This window comes from Moschus berezovskii, chromosome 4 (genome assembly GCF_049115385.1).
Source record: "Moschus berezovskii isolate FMDL1 chromosome 4, NW_MosBer_1.0, whole genome shotgun sequence".
Taxonomy (NCBI): Eukaryota; Metazoa; Chordata; class Mammalia; order Artiodactyla; family Moschidae; genus Moschus; species Moschus berezovskii.
This window is the reverse complement of record NC_142463.1, coordinates 103,336,981-103,354,584: the sequence shown is the minus strand read 5'-3', so window position 1 is coordinate 103,354,584 and position 17,604 is coordinate 103,336,981. Positions and strand designations below refer to the sequence as shown.

The 17,604-nt window shown below is 42.8% G+C and overlaps 2 non-coding genes and 1 pseudogene across 2 annotated transcripts; 1 reads left to right on the top strand and 2 right to left on the bottom strand.

Annotated features, from left to right (window-relative positions):
• Window positions 1-10,747: 10,747 nt before the first annotated feature.
• Window positions 10,748-11,097, bottom strand: LOC148778154 (ATP synthase F(1) complex subunit epsilon, mitochondrial pseudogene; annotated as a pseudogene).
• Window positions 11,098-14,419: 3,322 nt separating this feature from the next.
• On the bottom strand, window positions 14,420-14,493 carry TRNAN-GUU (transfer RNA asparagine (anticodon GUU)). Its single transcript has one exon. It is a non-coding gene; the product is annotated as a tRNA-Asn (tRNA).
• A 922-nt stretch (window positions 14,494-15,415) lies between these two features.
• Window positions 15,416-15,487, top strand: TRNAH-GUG (transfer RNA histidin (anticodon GUG)). The gene has a single exon. It is a non-coding gene; the product is annotated as a tRNA-His (tRNA).
• Window positions 15,488-17,604: the final 2,117 nt, after the last annotated feature.

Here is a 17,604-nt window from a genome sequence, read left to right as displayed (position 1 = left end):
TCTATGTCTGTGAGTCTATTTCTGTTTTGTAAATGAGCTTATTTGGATCTTTTCTTACAGACTCCACCTATAAGTGATATCATGTAACATTTGTCTTTCTCTTTCTGGCTTACTTCATTTAGCAGTATAATCTCTACGTCCATCCATGTTGTGGCCAGTAGCATTATTCCATTTTTATATGCCTAATATTACATTGTATGTGTGTGTATATATATACACATGACATCTTCTTTATCCATTGATCTGTTTATGGACATTTAGGCTGCTTCCATGTCTTGGCAATTATAAACAGTGTTGCAATGAACATTGGGGTACATGTACATTTTTTAAATTATAGTGTTCTCTGGATATAAGTCCAGGAGTGGGATTGCAGGATCATATGGTAACTCTATTTTTAGTTTTTTAAAGAATCCCCATACTGTTCCCCATATTGATTATACCAATTTACATTCCCATGATAAGTGGAGGAGGGTTCCATTTATTCCTCAGCCTCTCCAACATTTATTATTTGTATATTTTTTATGATGGCAATTCAGACCAGTCTGAGGTAATAGCTTATTGTAGTTTTAATTTTCATTACTCTAATAATTAGTGATGTTGAGTATTTTTTCATGTGCTTGTTGTCCATCTGTGTTTTTTATTTGGAGAAATGTCTGTTTAGATTTTCTGACCACTTCTTGATTGGGTTGTCTGTTTTTGTTTTTATTGAGCTCTATGGGCTATTCATGCATTTTAAAAATTAATCCCTTGGTTGTATCATTTGCAAATATTTTTTCCCATTCTATAGGTTCCCATTCTTTTTGTTTTGTTTAGGTTTTACTTTGGAAACTTAGGAGGCAAAAGACCTGTACTCCCAAAACTTAAAGACACTGATAAAAGAAACTGAAGATGATACAAAGAGGTGGAAAGATGTATTGTGTTACAGTGACTGTATGACCCAGGGCAATGTACAGATTCAATGCAACTCCTATCAAGTTACCTATGGCATTTCCCACAGAACTAGAAAAAAATTTTTTAAATTTGTATGGAAACACAAAAGACCCAGAATAGCCAAAACAATCTTGACAAAGACAAACAAAGCTGGAGGAATCAGGTTCCCTGACTTCAGAATATACTTCAAGCAAACAAAACAAAAACAGTATAGTACTGGCACAAAACAGAATAGAGATCAACGGAACAGGACAGAAAGCCCAGAAACAAACCCACACACCTACAGTCAATTCATCATGACAAAGAAGGCAAGAATGTACAATGGAGGAAAGACAGTCTCTTCAGTAAGTGGTGCTGGGAAAATGACCAGCTATATGTAAAAGAATGAAATCAGAGGGACTTCCCAGGTGGTCCAATGCTTAAGAAGTGGTCCAGAATCCACCTGCCAATGCAAGATACACGGCATTCCTGGTCCAGGAAGATCCCACATGTTGTGGAGGAACTAAGCCAGCATTTTGCAGGTACTGAAGCCTGTTCTCCACAAGAGAAGCCATAGCAATGAGAGGTCTGCACAGCGCAACTAAGAGCAGCCTCTGCTTGCTGCAGCTACAGAAAGCCCACACCTAGCAATAAAGACCCAGTGGAGTCTAAAAAAAAAAAAAAAGAAATTAGAGCTTTCTCTTAACACCATAAACAAAAAGAGACACAAAATGGATTAAAGACCTAAATGTAAGGCTGGATACTACAAAACTCCTAGGCGAAAACATAAGCAGAACACTCTGACAAATCTCAGTAATAGCGTTTTATATCGGTCTCATAGAGTGCTGGAAATGGAAACAAAAATAAACAAATGGGACCTAATTAAACTTACAAATTTTGCACAGCACAAGAAAACATAAACAAAACTCAGTTTCAGAAAGTTTAAAGCCACTTGGCTATTGCCAGAGTGATGTTGATTCTTATGCTTTCACCTAGGCTAGGAGACAAAGTCAATTCAAAATACTGTAATACTTTGGCTACTGTCAGATTTATGGCTCTCCTTCACTATCAGATATCTGATTACTTATGTACATGTTGCTCACAACCATTATCTTATGCTGACGTCCAACTGTTAATACTGTGTCAAAGAAAAAGCAAAGTGTTCATGATCAAATCTGCTCTTTTAGGAACAATTATGAGCCAAGGAAGAAGGGGTTAAACTGAGAAATCCTGATGCAGAAGGTAGTTCAATTAGACTTAACTAACTTGGACTGAAAGGAGATCAAACCAGCCAATCAGTTAAAGGAAATCAATCCTGAATATTCATCACAGGACTGATGCTGAAGCTGAAGCTCCAATACTTAGGCCACCTGATGCAAAGAACTGACTCATTGAAAAATACCCTGATGCTGGGAGAGATTGAAGGCAGGCGGAGAAGAGGACAACAGAGAACAAGATGGTTGGATGGCATCACCAACTCAATGGACATGAGTTTGAGCAAGTTCCCGGAGATTGTGAAGGACAGGGAAGCCTGGTGTGCTGCAATCCATGGGGTCACAGAGTCAGACATGACTGAGCAACTGAACAAGTCAGAGATGCCAAAGGGAGGATACTGGCAGCTATTACACCTAGAAAAGCTGCCATATTCATTTCACAATTAAACACTCAAGAATTAATGGAGTGTCCACATAGTGCCAAACCTATTTACCAGATTAGCTATTCAGCTTCGCCAGATCAATCCATCCAGACTAGCAGTTTGATGACCTCCAGCTCAACTATTCCAAAGAAAGGAAAAACCAGAACTCCCCATTTCCAAACATTTCGTGTGTGTGTTTTTTCTTTCTTTTCTCTTTTCTGGCTCTTTCATAAATCCTTTTTTTGGCTCTGCTTAATGACAACATTCTAGTAACTCTGATTTTTCTGAGTAAATATATGAGATAACTCATTCAAAATCTCTTTACTACTAATATTAAAGTATAATTTTTATATTAATGTCTGTACACACTACATAGGTATCTTTGACGTCTGTTCTAGAGTGGAAATTTTCCTTTCATGGAAAACTTAGTCCTTGAACTGTTGAAACACTAGTACCTCTTACTCTTTAAATAAAGCCAGTTTCTGGTTGGTGTATGGGTAACAAATACATAGTAATTCTCTCAATGTCTAAATCACTTTGCTTTTCCAATGTGCTCCTCACGTTTCAGCCTCTGTTCCTGGTGGATCTGGGAGGCCTGTTGTGCTTTTACTTTGCTCCATGATGCTCTGTGCTCTCAGGAGGGACTTGGGGAATGAAGCAGTCAAGGCCTCCCGAGTGGAAGCCCCTTGGGTGCTGAGCTTCCCTGGGTTTGGTTGTTTGGCTCCCATTGAAGGTCAAGACCTTTCCAGGACCACTCAAGCCCTATTGTAAATCTTTTTCTGTATTGTCCTCTAAGGGAGTTGTTTCTCTGATTCTGCAGTCTTTTCAATTTTGCAGTCTTGTCTGTGTAATAAAGAAGTAGCTTTAAAAAATTCAGTAAATCCCAGTTCTTGGGAATCGAAAGCAGTGTCTAGGGGATGGGACAAAAGTTCTACCACTGTCCAGCTATTGCTGACATGACTCCTTACCCTTGTTCCAGGTGCCTTCCAGAACAAGGAAACCCCTGCACTGGGCCTACACAGTGCTGCGGCAACATTAATCAAAGGTGGGAGGAAAGGAGGGAAGCAGTGCCACAGAGGTAGGGCTTTGTTACCACCAAGGCAGCTCAGACCCCATCTGTGAGACAGCAAGGCAGATGAGGCTCTTGGTCCCTTGGTGAAAGTGTGGGGATCTACGAGGAAGCAAGGGCTGCTGCAGAGCTGCCCCTAGAGATGCTGGGGATGAACTGACATTCGGCTGTATCTAACCAGATGGAGAAAGACATTGAAAATTGTTAGTAGACATGAGATCTTAGGAAAACCCATTTATTGCTACAGGGAAATACAGCAGATGGCTTTATGGCACACGGGTTATTCTCTACCCTGTGCTGTCCTTCAGTGTAGCCACTAGCCATATGTAGGTATTTAAATATAAATTAATTATGTAATATGAAGTAAAAAAAGAACTATTCAACTATTCAACACCTCCACAGTCATTGTGTTTTAAGCACTCAACTATCACATCTGTCTAGCAGCCACTGTATTAGAAAATGCAGATCTAGGCCATTCATCTAGTGAATCAGTACATGTAAGATTTTTAATTCTAAGGTTCGTCTTCTTACTCAACATTATTGACATTCTAGTCCATTTCCTTCATCCGTAGTACCAGTAGTTTGTGAGTCTATACTGATTCGTGTGCTGTCCCTGAGCTTTGGTTGCAAAGAGGAATCTAATGTGTCCCTTGGCTGCTATGAAGAGGCTTCCATGCTCTAGGGGGCTACTACAGGGCAGTGGTAAACCAGGCACAACCAAGGTTTTCTCACAGTGATCACTCCAGCCTCACTGCTGCTCTAGGTTCCTCTAAAGGCTGCCCTTGCCCAGGCCTCCTGGGAATGCTTGTGCAAACTCATGAGCTCTGCTTATTAACTCTGTTATTAACCATAGGAAAAGACTCTAATGCTGGGAAAGGTTGGGGGTGGGAGGAGAAGGGGACGACAGAGAATGAGGTGGCTGGATGGCATCACCGACTCGATGGACATGAGTTTGAGTGAACTCCAGGAGTTGGTGATGGACAGGGAGGCCTGGCGTGCTGTGATTCATGGGGTCGCAAAGAGTCGGACACGATTGAGTGACTGAACTGAACTGAACTGGACACCTGCTTTCTTTTTATTTAATTTTATGATTACATACTGCTTGTGGAAATTGACAGTAGCAGTTCAGTTGTGGTTGTGGTTATTCAGTTGCTCAGTGCTGTCTGACCCTTTGAGACCCCCATGGACTTCAGTATGCCAAGCTTCTTTTCAGTTGTGATGAGATATAATTAATTTTCAAAACACAATTTCTAAATGAAAAATGTGAATCCAGGTATGGGAAATGTCAGATAAAGATACATGGATGTGGCTAAATATTAAAGTGATGTCTTCATTAATGAACTGTAAAAAGCAAGCTTTTGTCTGATTTTTGTTGATGTCTTCCCTACTTCTTTTCCCTTTGGGAGCACTCCCTCTTCCTGAAGTCAAGAAAGGTAGGAATGCTTAGCAGTCCCTTCTACCCTTTGAACACAGAAGGCACTGCTACCTCTTTTTCCTCTGAGCTCCTCTGGGAATGCCCTTGTTTCAGACCAGGAGATTCAAGGCCCATAAACTCTTCTGGTTGGGAGGTGTGATTGAATCATCTCCAGAGTCAGGGAATCTGTTTCTGGGGAAGGAAAAATTGTTTTGTTTACTCTCCTTTTCTTCTTCTTTTCAGTAACTGGTTCTGAGTATTCGTAGGCCCTCCTTTCAATATTCTTATTCTCTTTGAAATCTTGAGGTTGACCATGAAGGAGGAGATGCAAATCTTAGTGAAGTCTTCTCAGTGACCACTAAGCATGAAGGCCAAGGGGAAGGGCTCTGGAGGCAAACTGCCGAGGTCTGATTGCTGGCTCTCATCATCACTGAGGTGCATGCTAAGTTGCTTCAGTCCTATTCAACTCTTTGTGACCCAGTGGACTGTAGCCCACCAGGCTCCTCTGTCCATGGGAATTCTCCAGGCAAGAATACTGGAGTGGGGTTTTCATTCCCTCCTCCAGGGGATCTTCCTGACCCAGGAATCCAACCCAGGTCTCTTATGTCTCCTGCATTGGTGGGACCCTTAAAATTAGCTCAGCCTTTCTGGGCCTCTGCGTTCTCATCTGCAACAAGGGAGTGGTAATAGTCTACATTCTCTTACAGGTTTGTTATGTGGACTTAATAAGTAACTACACAGGAAAGCTCCGAGAAAGCTGGTATTGTTTCCATTTCTAACTGTATGTACCACTGCTGACTTTCTACATTCCCCAGAGTAAATTAGAAGTGTTTAATGGTTTGGCTGTTCTCCTCTCCCCCATATTAGTGACCACCATCCAGAAACTGGTTGGGTTTGCTGGTGATCTAGCTGCAGCGGCAGACTGGATCCAGCTTCACCATATTCTTGAGCCTTGGACAGGCATGATGATTATTTAGCTTATGATAGACAATATTTTGCACATGCTTCTAGAAAGAACTTTTAATAACAGTCAGAGTGATCTCACATTTTGAGAAATGTTCAAGTATGTACTCATGACCCATGGGTTTGTCTGTCTGTAAAAAATCAAAGGAGGGAAGTATGATTTATCTAGAAGTTGTAGATTATTTCCTCTTTCAGTTATAACAGAGTATTTGTAGCAAAGTAACTTTCACCCTGAAGGCAACCAAATAAATTCTGGTTTAAAGAAATTCTGTTTGAAGTCTTTGAAGAAATACAATGCAGCTAGGACTCACAGGATCAGTGCCAGTGAGAGAGAGAGGCTCGTTGGAATGAAACTGGTTCTCTACCTTTTCCTCTCAGGGCATTTGACAGTTCTCCACAAGGCACAAGCCACCCAGAAGCTAGGGAGAGGGCAATTGCTGAGGGTCAGGGAAAACAGTAACACTTTAATAAATCTGGAGAGAACAAATGAAGAAGATGGGAAGGAGGTGAGAGAAAGAAAGAATGGGGAAGGAGGAGAAGAAGGAAGATGAGGAGATGAGCAGGAGGAAGAGAAGGGAGATGAGAAGGAGAGGGGAAAAAAAGGAGAAAAAGAGCCTTGGACTATCCAAGTATTCAGACTTGAGGAGCCAAGATCCTGGAGTGTAGTGATGAGTGAACTGGATGCTTGCTTCCAAGCATTTCCGCTTAAGACATCTGCAGATTAAGCCATGTTCATGTAAAAGGTTATGAAGTTGGACAGTGTGGCTGAAAGAGAGTGGAATTTTCAGCAGCAGCATGGTACTAAGGAGATAAAAACTGAAGTTCAGAATTCACCCAGGGTCAGGACCCAGGAAAACCCTCCAAGTCTCAGGGACCCTAGCCATCTTTAGCATGGCAGTGTGAGCAAAGTAATTATGGACTGAGACTTCCCTTGAATGCAAGCAAGTTGCAGATGAGCTCAGTCAAAGACTGAATTGAGGGGTGGGCCTTCTGCTGCCTGCTGGGGCAAAAGGGTAAACAATCTTCAGGGAAAGATAACATCATGAAATTATGCATCATTATTCACACAACAGGTTCATCATTCACTCACAATATTCTAGGATTGAAAAAGAATAGAATGTGTCACGTCTTACTTCTAAAGATGACTCCTTGTATGCATGACATCAGTTTAAGAACTTCTATCTAAACACTACTTTATATGGTCTTCCAGATTTTCTAATGATGTGGAAAATATTGGTAGCACAGTATTCTAATGTGCACAAATGTTGGATTTACTTTCTCTTCAAAATTGTCATGACACTGAACTGCCTAAATTTCCTCTTCTGATTTTACTGATCCAATTAGCAAATCTTCAGTTCAGTTCAGTCTCTCAGTCATGTCCGATTCTTTGTGACCCCGTGGACTACAGCACGCCAGGCCTCCCTGTCCATCACCAACTCCTAGAGCTTGAAGCAATTTAGTTCCAATAAATATTTAAGCTCATAAAATCTAAAATCGTGTGTTCCAGCATGGAGAAACAGTGGAAATAGTGTCAGACTTTACTTTTTGGGGCTCCAAAATCACTGCGGATGCTGATTGCAACCATGAAATTAAAAGATGCTTACTCCTTGGAAGGAAAGTTATGACCAACCTAGATAGTATATTAAAAAGCAGAGACATTACTTTGTCAACAAAGGTCCATCTAGTCAAGGCTATGGTTTTTCCAGTGGTCATGTATGGATGTGAAAGTTGGGCTGTGAAGAAAGCTGATTGCCAAAGAATTGATGCTTTTGAACTGTGGTATTGGAGAAGACTCTTGAGAGTCCCTTGTACTGCAAGGAGATCCAACCAGTCCATTCTAAAGGAGATCAGTCCTGGGTGTTCATTGGAAAGACTGATGCTGAAGCTGAAACTCCAATACTTTGGCCACCTCATGCGAAGAGTTGACTCACTGGAAAAGACTCTGACGCTGGGAGGGATTGGGGACAGGAGGAGAAGGGGACGACAGAGAATGAGATGGCTGGATCCCATCACCAACTCGATGGACATGAGTTTGAGTGAACTCCGGGAGTTGGTGATGGACAGGGAGGTCTGGCGTGCTGTGATTCATGGGGTCGCAAAGAGTCGAACACGACTGAGCGACTGAACTGAAAGTATCTTTTAAGTAAAGAGGTCTCATAACTCTGTAAAATCACAGGGATCTAATTATATCGGTTATAGTTTAGGGGTAAACAGTTTTAGGTATCACCCAATATGTGATTCTAACATGCATTTCTCTATTATGATTCAGTTTTAGTTGCAATTCTAAGATCTATTATTCTCTTTAAGTTCTTTGGCTGACATTAAATTGAGTTCATTAATGCATAATATTTGTCCAGAGAATATCTAATTAAGACAGGAACAGCAAACACTGTCTTACTATAATGCTGAGGCATATTTTTATAGACTACAGAGTGGTCAAAGTTGCACAGGTTAAGAGGAGGTGTGGGTACGTGTAAGGGATGTGGTGAACACAGCCAATATGTCACTTGAAGGCAGGTAGAACACATGGTATATCTGCTGTCACTGGAGATCTGCTGTGTTCCTCAGGTGTTTGATTAAAAAAAAAAAATCCTAGTTCTTGGTTACCTGCTATAGAAATGAAGTCATATCTATTTTCCCATTCTTTGCTCTCCTTCCCTTGTTTCTCTCACAGCACCTGCCGTTAAGGTCTGGCAGGTGGTTGAGACTGAATGTGCTCCCACAGGGCTGCCCCTTTTTCATGCCTCAAGATATGGGCACAGTGGGAGCAGGGACATTGGGTTTGTTTATAATTAAACATCTCTCCTGGAACAGGAGGTAACTGAACAGGACCTGGAACAGGGTCTCATAGGCACCTAACTAAAGGCTTGGTGTTGAAGGCCTTCAGTGTAAGGTCCTGGAAAGCTGAACAGCAGAAGACATTGGGTAAGACTGTGGGTAGCCTAGAGTTTGAGAGACAGAGGGAAACAGACAGACACAGGCACACAAAGAGAGAGGGAGAGAGAGAATGTCCTTCCATATCTGGTATGGAAAAGCTGAAGAGCTTGTTTTTGCTTATGAAATTCAACAGAACCATGCGAAGGGGAGGCAAAAACCCTAAGGATACATGTCTGCACAATCTTATGCATTATCAACTGCAAGATCCTCTGATCCAACAATTTGTCTCAAATGGGAGAATATTTGCAGAAATAACCCAACATTGTCGAAGAACCCTACAGAGACAGAGTCACATAAATGCAACTTGGAGGTATAGCAAGGAGACCAGTCATCAGATTGCATTCATCCAATGAAAGCAAAAACACAATTCAGAAAGATAAGGGAAGAGGAATAAATGTCTGGGACCAGGAAGAAATCTGGATTCATTCTAGCCAGTCTTCTCTGGACCTGATTGAATCAGTCATCACCAAAAACAATGACAATTTTTGGAAGACCTTCTGAACATCTCAATAGTTTAGGTGCTGAACCTATGCAAAGTATGGTACCTCTGGGCAACGTCTACATTGTCCTTCTACTACACCTCTGGATTACGTGAGCCACGAGGGACTCTCTCCACTTGATAGCATATCAGATGGAGATGCAAGAGTATGAAGGAAAGGCTCTTTCATTTAGTTAGTAAAATACATTGGAATACAGATTGGTACACCTCTTATTGAATTGAATATTGAACCTAGGAACACAAAAAGAGTGTCTTTAGCTTCTGGCAAAGGCGGAGTGATATCAGAGTCACCACCTTCCCTGAAATCTCACCCACACCCCAAACACCACCCTCAAGATGAAAAAGATAAAAAATATGAAATAACCAATTTTCCAGACACTGTAAACCAGACAGCAAAGAACAGTAACCCATGAGACATGAGAAACAAGATGAGCCCTGCCATTGACCAAGCTTACTGCTTTCAGAGTGTCCAGGCTACACACCAGGAGAGGGGGATCTGAGGCCAAATCCTTGGAAGGGTGGAGGTGAATCCGAGTGTTAGTTGGATAGCAAGGAAGCTAGAGTTCACAGAACAAAAATCCTGTGATAAGTGGATCAAAGATCCAGGGCTCTGAGAGGGTCTGCCTCAAATACTCATTAGAATAGTGGTCAGAGAATGCTTGTGAAGAAGCTGCCTGAGGCCAAGGAAAGAAACGTTTTAAAAGATCATGGTACAATGCCTAGTGCTCACACAAGACAGGCAATTGTACTCCCCACCACAGCCAGACTGCACTACTCATAATTCATGGGCCATTGGGAAGAACATTCAACGAACTTGTTTCAGTAGTGGGAATAATCACCCTGAGAATAATCTACCTAAAAAATGATCCAAAGGGATCTGTTTACAAGTCACTTAATTGTACCCCAGAACAAAACTCAAGATTTATAGGAATGCCAAAATAGTTAGTGTCTAAGAAGAGAAGCTTTGACAATGTCTGTCAAAGAATGCCAGGAATGCAGAGGCAGGAAAATGTGATGTGTTAAGGAGGAGACTGATCAATCCATTGAAACTGAACCACAACTGACATGATGTTATAATTAGCAGAAAGATAGCTATCGTGACTGTATTGCCTATGACCCAAGAGTTAAGTAGAAATGTAGAACATATACAAATGGCCAGAAGCAAACTTTAGACATAGAAATGATAACATCTAGTATTATATAATTCACCAGATGCAATTAATAGCAGATTAGACGTTGCTGGGGCATGGGGAAGATTAGGGAACATAAAGCCATGAAGAATTGACCCTATCCAAAATGAAACCATACACAAAAAAAACATTTTTTTTTTTTTAGAGTGAACTGTACTTTAATTTACTAGTATTGTCAATCTATGAACAAGACAGTTTTATTTTGTTTTTCTTCCATGAAGGGAGATGGTTTCCAATCTGCTATAATATGTGCCCACAGCTTCACCTTGAACATGCAGCATTCAGGCTGTACTCAGGGTAGATTATTCCTTTTTCACTTTCACAATTTTTATGCTGCTGCCAGAAGTCTTCATGGTGTTTGCTTTGAATTCGGTCTTCAGTGCATCTCTGACTGCTTTTGCACAGATCTGGAAGTATCGGATGTAGCTGAGTCCAGCCTGTCGCCGGTACGCCACCATGATGTCATGAGAGGGGGCGAGTCAAAAAAAAAACACATTTTTTAATGAACATAGTATCTCTGAAGGATAGGGTATGTTTAAAAGGTCCAATATATGAGTAATTTGGAGTTTCCAAAAAGACCAGAAGGGAAGAAATAATTTTTTAAGAAACTTTGACAGAAAAATTTCCGAAGAGCCAAATGAACATTATGAGCACAAGAAACATTAAACAAATCACAGGGAGCCACAGCAGAATTAAACTGCTCAACTCCATTGAAGAAGAAAAACATTTCCAAAGAAGTCAGCAGGAAAAGACAGTACACACAGAAAATGAAAATAAAGATTATGTTAGATTTCTCATCAGAAGCAGTGAGAAGACAGTGGAGCAACATCTTTAAAGGACTGGAGGGCAGCAGTCAACCTGGAGTTCATACCTCCTCCACAAGAAATGTCTTTCAGAAATGAAAGTGAAAAATGACATCTACAGACCAACCTACAAATGCTAAAAGAATTCCTCACCAACAGACACACATTGTAAGAAATGTTAAAGGAGACCATTGACCTCAGATGGAAATCTGAATATATACAAAGGGATCAAGGACAACAGAAAAGGTATCTGTGTGGGAAAATACATAAGCTTTTTCTTATTATTTCAGTCTCTTTAGAAACGTGGGGCTAATTTTTCTAAAGTAATCATGAGGGATTGTGGGGTTTATAACATATGCAAGTAAAATGCATGATGACAATAGCAGAAGGGCCCTCAGCGAAGAAACGTGAAGATGTGAACTTGAAGGCAGATTGTGGTAAGTTACAGATGTCTGCTGTAAGCTTCAAGCAGTCACTTAAATAAGAAAAGAAAGAGTAGATAGCTAATAAGTCAACCAAGGAGCAGAAATGGATGGCACCCCACTCCAGTACTCTTGCCTGGAAAATCCCATGGACGGAGGAGCCTGGTAGGCTGCAGTTCATGGAGGTCGCAAAGAGTCGGACATGATGGAGAGAATTCACTTTCAATTTTCACTTTCATGCATTGGAGAAGGAAATGGCAACCCACTCCAGTGTTCTTGCCTGGAGAATCCCAGGTATACTGCAGAGCCTGGTGGGCTGCGTTTATGGGGTCGCACAGACTCTGACACGACTGAAGCGACTTAGCAGCAGCATGTAAACACTATCAGTTCAGTTCAGTTGCTTGCTCACTTCAGTTGCTTCAGTCCAACTCTTAGCGACCCCATGGACTGCAGCACAACAGGCTTCCCTGTCCATCGCCAGCTCCCAGAGCTTACTCAGACTCATGTCCATCGAGTTGGTGATGCCATCCAACCATCTCATCCTCTATCATCCCCTTCTCCTCCCACCTTCAATATTTCCCAGCATCAGGGTCTTTTAAAATGAGCCAGTTCTTCCCATCAGGTGGCCAAAGTATTGGAGCTTCACTTTCAGCATCAGTCCTTCCAATGAATATTCAGGACTGATATCCTTTACAATTGACTGGTTGGACCTCCTTGCAGCCCAAGGGACTCTCAAGAGTCTTATCCAGAACCACAGTTCAAAAGCATCAATTCTTCGGCAATCAGCTTTCTTCACAGTCCAACTCTCACATCCATACATGACCGCTGGAAAAACCATAGCCTTGACTAGATGGACCTTTGTTGGCAAAGTAGTGTCTCTGTTTTTTAATATGCTGTCTAGGTTGGTCATAGTTTCTCTTCCAAGGAGCAAGCAACTTTTAATTTCATGGCTGCAGTCACCATCTGCAGTGATTTTGGAGCCCCCCAAAAATAGAGTCTCCTATTGTTTCCCTATCTATCTGCCATAAATTGATGGGACCAGATGCCATGATCTTAGTTTTCTGAATGTTGAGTTTTAAGTCAACATTTTCACTCTCTTCTTTCACTTTCATCAAGAGGTTCTTTAGTTCTTCTTTGCTTTCTGCCAAAGCAAGGTGGTGTCATCTGCATATCTGAGGTTATTGATATTTCTCCAAGCAATCTTGATTCCAGCTTGTGCTTCATTCAGCCCAGCATTTCACATGATGTGCTCTGTATATAAGTTAAATAATCTGGGTGACAATATACAGCCTTGACATACTCCTTTCCCAATTTTGAACAAGTCCGTTGCTCCATGTCCCATTCTAACTGTTGCTTTTTGACCTGCATACAGTTTCTCAGGAGGCAGGTCAGGTGGTCTGGTACTCCCATCTCTTGAAGAATTTTCCAGTTTGTGTGGTCCACACATTGAAAGGTTTTGGCCTAGTCAATAAAGCAGATGCTTTTTGGGAACTCTTTTGCTTTTTCGATGATCCAATTTGATCTCTGATTCTTCTGCCTTTTCTAAACCTAGCTTGCACATCTGGGAGTTCACAGTTCACGTACTGTTGAAGCTTGGCTTGGAGAATTTTGAGCATTACTTTGCTAGCATGTGAGATGAGTGCAATTGTGCAGTAGTTTGAGCATTCTTTGGCATTGCCTTTCTTTGGGATTGGAATGAAAACTGACCTTTTCCAGTCCTGTGGCCACTGCTGAGTTTTCCAAATTTGCTAGCATATTGAGTGCAGCACTTACACAGCATCATCTTTTAGAATTTGAAATACTAGCTTAACTGGAATCCCATCATTGCTAGCTTTGTTCATAGTGATGCTTCCTAAGGTCCACTTGACTTCGCATTCCAAGATGTCTGGCTCTAGGTGAGTGATCACACCATCGTGATTATCTAGATTGTGAAGATCTTTTTTGTAGAGTTCTGTGTATTCTTGCCACCTTTTCTTAATATCGTCTGCTTCTGTTAGGTCCATACAATTTCTGTCCCTTATCGAACCCATATTTGCATGAAATGTTACCTTGGTATCTCTCATTTTCTTGAAGAGATCTCTAGTCTTTCCCATTCTATTGTTTTCCTCTATTTCTTTACACTGATCACACTATGCATTGTAAACACTATGTGATAGAGCAATTACCCTTCCAGGACTTGTCGCTATAGAAGGCCTTGTACAAGGGACCAACGATGTGTGTACAAGGATGACTACACATTATTTGTAACCGTGAAAGCATATGGAAAAGGTTAACTAAACAGTATTAACAGTAGGTGCAAAAAAAAAAAAAAAAAAGACAGTTCTAACTCCCTTGTTAAAAGCAATTCAGAAAGCAACTATGACATCTCAGGAATTTCCAAGGGAACTATTTTCCAGGTGAGCTCTTCTATCCAGCTCGGTGATGGCCTTCCGATCCCGCCTATGTCCCTGTGAGGTGGACAGGAAACCGGAGCCAAGAGGGTAGGAGTGAAGGAGTCTTTTCCAGCCTTTACAGTACACGATGGGCAGAAAAGAAAGAACCGAAGAACTTTCACGTTCGAAGACTGTAAGCGGAAAGCGTCCCTGGGTGGGCTCGAACCACCAACCTTTCGGTTAACAGCCGAACGCGCTAACCGATTGCGCCACAGAGACTGACGAACGTCTGATCTAGCCTAAAGCCGTAGAGAAGAAACAGCCCTTCCCCGCCGGGCAGAGCCACACGCCTTTCCCGGACTGCTGCTGCTGCTGCTAAATCGCTTCAGTCGTGTCCGACTCTGTGCGACCCCATAGACGGCAGCCCACCCGGCTCCCCCGTCCCTGGGATTCTCCAGGCAAGAACACTGGAGTGGGTTGCCATTTCCTTCTCCAACGCATGAAAGGAAAAGTGAAAGTGAAGACGCTCAGTCGTGTCCGACCCTTAGCGACCCCACGGACTGCAGCCTCTCAGGCTCCTCCGTCCATGGGATTTTCCAGGCAAGAGTACTACACCTTCTCAAACCCTCGGACAGCCGGAGAGCTGACTTCGACGCAGCGCGCTGCTTCCCGTGGGGAAGCCGGGGTCGGGCGATTCCGAAGCCAGAAGGGCAGCGGTTCGTCCCCGCCGCGCCTGGCTCCACAGCCGCTGCAGATGCAGCGCCCCCGAGACGCCCCGGGCCTGAGCCGAGCGGGGCCCGAGGGAAGCTGAACCCCCGGGGGGCCCCGTGACGGCTCTCCGACTGCTTCGCTGGCGCTGCCCTCCCTCCGCGGGGCCGCGAACCAGGGGGTGCGGGGGGTCGGTCCGGAGGGACGAAGGCGACGAGTCGGGAAAGAAGCCGGCCGGGTGGGGACCGGGATACAAAGACTTCCCAGGAGGTCTGTGCAGAGCCACGTGCCTGATCTGGGGAGGCAAGAGTTGGTTTCTGTTTTGGTTTAGTCACCACGTATCAGAATTGAGAGGAGGGGACTGGAAAACAGAGCGGAGATGCAAGAAAGTCTATGAATACCTGTTGTCGTCCAGCAACAGCGCAGTGACTGGAATGAGTTTACGTCCGCCTTGTAAGAGCAAGGGCTGCGACGGCCGCAGGAGCCGTGGCGCGCCGTGATCGTATAGTGGTTAGTACTCTGCGTTGTGGCCGCAGCAACCTCGGTTCGAATCCGAGTCACGGCACTCTCGTTCGTCACTCCTGACGGCTGCCGCCTTTTTACTTCGCCTGGAAACTTGCACAATTGCAACCCCACAGAGTACTCAAGAAGGAAACTGAAGGCGGTGGTTTCCCCTGTGCAGCGGTGACATGGGCAAGCCCAGCAGGGAGCCTCCTGTGCTGGAATTGGTGGAACGCCTAGTTTCTTTGTTACTGGAGATGGGCAGGATAAAGACCCGGTAAAGATTTAATCAGATAAGCGACTCCTCCTCCCTAGACTTGTGTTGCCGGTTTCTTCTGGGCTCCTGGGAATCTCTGCTCCGAGGACTTTTTCAATCCTTGGCCATGGTTCCCTTCCTAGTCATCCTACTAACCTCTCTAGTGCCCTTCGTTTTACTCTCAAGGATCTTAAATGCCTGTCGACAGCCACTCACTAGACAAATAGTATCCATCAGGACGGCACTACTGGAGGACCTTAACAATCATTACTTATAAACGATGAAGAACGGTGACTACAGCACCCTCTGCTCTGACAACCAACTAGTGGAAACAGCGAACATGTGATTCTTCCGCCTGACCACAGCTTTGCTGGCCACAGACAGGAACGTTGTACTGAGAGCAGGACCCAAAGCGGGGAGTTTGGGTCAATCACAAGTGGAGATCAGACTTGAAGATTCCCTGAGTAAAGGAAACTGTTTAGCTGTGCAAGCAAAAGCTCCCTTAGCTTATTTTGCAAAATGAGCGAAACTTACCTTGGGCCATTCTTGTTTATGCCTCTGAAAACCAGAACAAGACTGTTCGCCCAAATTGACAGAAAGCAACCACTTTTCACCGATTCCCTATCATGAGGAAGACTAATTTATTGATACAACTAATATATTAATACAACTAATCATCGGTGAAGAATAAACTGCCAGCACCTCCTCACTGTATAAGCTGCTTTATAACAGTACACCTCTGAGCCTCCTTCCATAATTTTTTGGAACACTCCCTCTTCCTGAACCGTTTTATGGGCACCGTCAACCTTTACTAATTGCTGTTTTGGTGACCTGGTGGCTTTACTTCTGCTGTAAGTGGACTTTGACAGTGCCTCAACATTTTCGTCTATCAGACTGGGCCAACAGGGGAGCTCCCAGTCCTACGTTATTTTCCCCTTTGCCTGGATATAGTGACTACTCAATCAGCAATGAGGCATCATTAAAATCTTTGTCATTATCCTCTGATTTATTTGTTAACAATTACTGTCCAGACTCTTTTCATGTGTATGTTTGCCTCTTCTAGAATGTCATGGAAATGGGATCATAGTGCAAGTACTGTTTTTTTTTTCTCCACCCCTCTTTATCTGCATAGTCTCTCTGACTTCATCCATTGTTGAGTAAAGCAGGTTTCATTTCTCTTTCACTGTTGAGATATATTCCATGGCAGTAACACAGCACAGTCTGTTTGCCATTCACTCCATAGAGAGCATTTGAGCCCTTTCCAGAACTGGCTATTGAGAATGAAGCTGCTATGAACATTCTCTTCACAGGAGATTTTGTAGACATAGGTTTTCATTTCTCTTGGAAATAAAACCTAGGTGAAGAATTGCTGGTACCAAAGAGTAGTATATACTCAATTTCATGAAACATTAAAGCTTTTTCCAGAGCAGTTGTACCATTTTATATTACCCCCGACAATATGAATGAGAGTCGTGGTTATTCCATTTCTTTGCAATATTGTTGGTGTTTCTTCTCCTTATAATTTTAGCCATGCTACTAAATGGTGTCTCAATGTGGTTGTGATGTCCTTCTCTCTGACAGCTACAAAGGACGCTCCTTGTAGCCTTTGTTGGCCACGTGCATATCTTCTGAAGTACCTGTTTATATCTTTTACCCATCTGGAAGAAAGTTGGTTGTTTGTTCTTTTAAAAAAATTATTACTGGGTTGGAGAAGGACATTATACATTATGATCACGGGGAGGTGGAGTTGCAAGCTATGTTTTGTGAATATTTTCTTCTTGTCTGTAGCCTGCTTTTCCACTTCAGTGGCATCTTTGGCTGCGAAGACATGGTTAACATTGATGATGTCTAATCTATCATTTGTCTTTGTTTTAAATTCTTTGTGTCCTGGTTAATAAATCTTTGCCTACCACCAAATCACAAAG